This window comes from Euleptes europaea, chromosome 8 (assembly GCF_029931775.1).
Source record: "Euleptes europaea isolate rEulEur1 chromosome 8, rEulEur1.hap1, whole genome shotgun sequence".
NCBI lineage: Eukaryota > Metazoa > Chordata > Lepidosauria > Squamata > Sphaerodactylidae > Euleptes > Euleptes europaea.
Window position 1 is genome coordinate 89744747 of NC_079319.1, and position 4388 is coordinate 89749134.

The following is a 4388-nucleotide window of genomic DNA, read 5'->3' on the forward strand; positions in this document are numbered from 1 at the left end:
GATCCTAAACCAAAGTGTGTTCCTTTCACTCCAGAGGAGAATCCTCTACAGACAGCTTGCAGCTCACTCCGCTGTCTCCCACACTGTCTGTTAACAGCTCGCTTTCAACTGTCCATTCCCAACTGTCCGTTTTCTAACTGACATCCTTAGGATTCCATTCAAACTCTATGTCAATCAAGGAGTTCTGTGAGAGGGACAACTCCTCAGAAAACAGCTGTATGTCATTGCATCCCCTTGCAACTATGGAGCAAATATGTATATTATGGGTACTACGATGGGGCAGTCCCTGAAGAATGGGTCCTCCTCAGAGGAGGAACTCTACCAGGAGAATTCAGCCCCAATGGAGCTGCCTCTGATCTCGCAGCCTGAAGTAGGGCCTAATTCAGCACAGCCTGGCGAGGAGGCTGACAGCCCTGAAGCTGGTGACACTCCAGAGCAGGCACAAGACTTGTAGTCAGAGGTCATGGTAGAACCAACCCTGTCCTGCTCAGAGCCTGGACTGTGAGCGTTCAAGCTACCAAAGCAGCAGGCTGACAGGTGGGGGCAGCAGCACAGAAAGGCACTGGTGGCTAAAAGACATAGTGCCCAGCTGGAAGCCTACCTGCGTGTGCTGGAACAGCAGCAGAACAGTGAGTCTTCACAGAAGGAGGACTGACTGAGAAGCATATGCTAGAAGAGCCTCAGCTGAACAGCCCAGGGTCAAGGAAGCAGCACAGTGCATACCTGAACAACTCTCTGTGCCTTTAGACCGTGGACTGGCTGTTTTGACCTCTGACTCTCGGTGACCCTTGACCTTGGACTGGCTACCTGGACTACGAACTGTAACTCTGATTTGGCAAGTACTGGACTCATTTCTGGCTTTGACAAACGGACTTGTTCTTTGGACTCTGCTTTACTCTCCCCTTGCTGTTGACAACCGCCTGGAGCAGTATCTCAGAGACCCTGGAGAGCCGCTGCCGGTCTGAGTAGACAATACTGACAGACCAAGGGTCTGATTCAGTATAAGGCAGCTTCATGTGTTCATGCTAAGACACTGCAAGTGGAGACCTGAGCATTGGCAGCTAGCCAGCACAGGTACTTTAAAATATATTTGGGATCTTAACCCTGTGTAGACCAAGGTCCAGATTCAGACCAATGCACAAAAGAATGGGTGGGGATAAGCTTCTTAAACAGGAAAAGGTTTTCATTAAATTTACAGAAAAGAGACCAAAGTAAGTTAAGTGATGTTGTTGAGCAAAATGGAGATTTACAGCAAGGAAAAAATACATTGTTAAACCAACCCGAAATCTTTCCCTAGCAAACTGCCTGCCCATAAGGAAATAAAACTGAAAGGGGGAAAATAAGACATAGGAGCCTGATCTCAAAGAAAAGGGGGACGGTGGTTGTCTTCAGCTGCAATGGAGTGGCATCAAGAGCTTAAACCTGGCCAGGTGGGGGAAGAAAGCACAGCAAAGTAGATCTGTGGAGAAAAGGAAGAAGGTAGCCAACCATGGTGTTAGAGTAACTGGATGAGTCCAAACCAGCTACAGAATTAGGTCTGAGGGGCAACTCTTTACACCCATCTGCTGATAATGAGGAGGGGAAAAGGTGTTGGCATCATAAAGTGAGAGTAATAAAAATCCAATCTTTCTGGAGATGAGCAAGCTAGAAAATTGTGTCACTTCCAGGTTTACCACCGGAAGTGCCACATCACCACACCCACTTTAGTTTGAGTGTTAAAACGGCCACGGCGATACAGCACTTGGGTGCTGGGTAATCCCAGATGTGATGTGACAGTGTCGCACACGGCCCACATGTGCGACCCCCATTCTTGAGCAGCTGGGTGGATTGGTGAGCCATTGCCTGCCAAAACCATCCACCTGGCAACCCTACTGGTAACTCACTACTGCAAAATCCTTGGGGAAATTCAGATGAGGAGAAATTTGGAAACATCCATACCTAGGTTCTTGTAGGTTATCCGGGCTGTGTAACCTACAAGAACCAATGAACTCTGACTGTGAAAGCCTTCGCCAATATCCATACCAAGAATATGTGTTCCTTCTTAATATTTTTTTAAAATACAAACACCTTCCTCTTGCCAGAACAAATGTTTCAGTTTTGTCACAGGATCTGCACTATATATCCGTATATTACTTCTAACACCTTACCTTATTCCAGTAAGATTTTGCAGCTTTTTCGTGATATCGCTGTTCCTCAGCTCTGCTCAGTTCTGCATTGTCACAGAGCCATGAGAGTGTATCAGTTTGTCCTTCCATATGTGTTGAACTCACAGGGCTGCAATGGTACTTTTCATCAAGAATGTGTCTGCTGTTCTGCTTTTGTGCGCTCATAATACAGTGCCCTCAGAAGATGGTGGAATAATAATAATACAAATTATTATTATTATTATTATTATTATTATTAAGTGACAAAGATACGAATGAAAGGAACAGAAAGCTGCATAATAATGATGACGACAAGAAGATGAAGATGATTTAAATCCTACCCTTTTCAAACAAAGTCAGGCTCAGGGCAGTTAACAACAGCACATTCATATATTATTATATAAAACAATCTTAAAACCTATATTTATCAAAATTAAAGATAAAGGTAGTCCACGGTGCAAGCACTGGGTCATTACTGACTCATGGAGTGACATCACATCACAACATTTAAGCAACCTAGGAGTCATAAGCAGTGATTCTACTTCCAAACTTGTCCAGCAGAAGTAAATATTTATCTTAAAACCACATTACAGGCAGGAGCGTTGCGCCGGTGTGTCTGCTCAGGATGCAGTACTGCGGCTTACTGCTCTACGTCATGGAACTCAGATAGACAGATGAGAGAGAGAGAGCGAGGGAGACAGAGAGAGAGAGAGATTACACAGGTAAAAACCCTAGACTAACTAAAATGGCACACTGATAGTAAAAATTATCTCTTATATTGTTATTACTCATTGAAGGGGAATCATTCTCCTGTGGGTAAAAGTTCCCAAGATTAATACTAACAGCAGGGTCCATCGGGGAGGCCAATTAATATAGGACCATTGCTGCTCTCAACCATAGGCCTGGCAGAACATCTTTGTCCTACAGGCCCTGTGGAACTGAGTCAAAATCCTGCAGGACCTGGGTCTCATTCGACAGAAAGTTCCACCAGGCTGGGGCCAGGGCCAAAAATGCCTATTACTGTTGATGTGTCATGGATATCCCTGCTCATCAAGAAGCGATAACATGCACTGGGTGGAAAAAGGCATCTTGTGCATATGTGAATCAGCTTAATTCAAAATCAATGGAAAACAAGATATGGATTAGGAAGAGAGGTAAGGGATGGGGATCTGTTCTTTGCAGTGGTGTCTCTTGCTACTCTGTAAGCAAAAGAAACAGAGATTTGGAGACTTACTTAGCATATTATGAATCCACAGTATTCGAAATCAGTTATTGATGTGACACCTTTACTGGGCAATAGGTATTACAGTCCCAAGACCTAGTTCTTATGACATTCCCTGTAATACTGTTTGTGTGGTGGAGAGGTGCACCACATGAAGCTGCCTTATACTGAATCAGACCCTTGGTCCATCAAAGTTAGTACAGCCTACTCAGACCAGCAATGGGTCTCTAGGGTCTCAGGTTGAGGTCTTTCACATCACCTACCTGCTTAGCCCCTTTAACTGGAGATGCCAGGGATTGAACCTGGGACCTTCTGCATGCAAAGCAGATGCTCTACCACTGAGCCACATCCCCTCCCCAAACCTCCCCAAACAAGAACCATGGTACTTCAGTCCCTGTGCTACTGTGTCAGCTGTTGGCTTTCCCTCTACAATTGTGGAGCATGTAACTTGAGAGTGGTACTGCTACTACTAGCTCAGCAGGGCACAGGTGGTACAACCAGCAGGCCCAAAGGGTTCCATCTGGTCATTATTATTTGGCATTTGTATGTTTCCCAGCTCAGTTATCTGCTGGGGTGGTCTTCATTTGCCCCCAGACTATCAGTCTTGACATCGTACCTTTGTACACATATGCTACATGTCAGGTCCTAGAGGATACGTACATGTATAAAGTTGCCAGCTCTGGGTTGGGAACTACCTGGAAATTTTGGGGATGGAGCAAGAGGAAGGTGGGGTTTGGGGAGGGGAGGAACTTCAATGGGGTAGATGCCATAGAGTCCATTTTCCAAATTGGCCATTTTCTCCAGGTGAACTGATCTCAGATGCCTGCAGATCAGTTGTAATAGTGGGAGATCTCTAGCCACCACCTGGAGGCTGGCAACCCTATGCATGTATGTTCATCCTTGTTTCAATTTAAAAAAATGAGAAGGGATTCTAATTTTTGTTCCTCTTGGTGTGGTTTTCAGATATAATTTGAGCCTTGTGATTTTTCAATATTGAGCTATATTATCAATAAGTGTGTGTG

At 45.0% G+C, this 4388-nt stretch overlaps 1 non-coding gene across 1 annotated transcript; it reads right to left on the minus strand.

Annotated features, from left to right (window-relative positions):
* Positions 1-3647: 3647 nt before the first annotated feature.
* Positions 3648-3719, minus strand: TRNAA-UGC (transfer RNA alanine (anticodon UGC)). The gene has a single exon. It is a non-coding gene; the product is annotated as a tRNA-Ala (tRNA).
* Between the last annotated feature and the right edge of the window lie 669 nt (positions 3720-4388).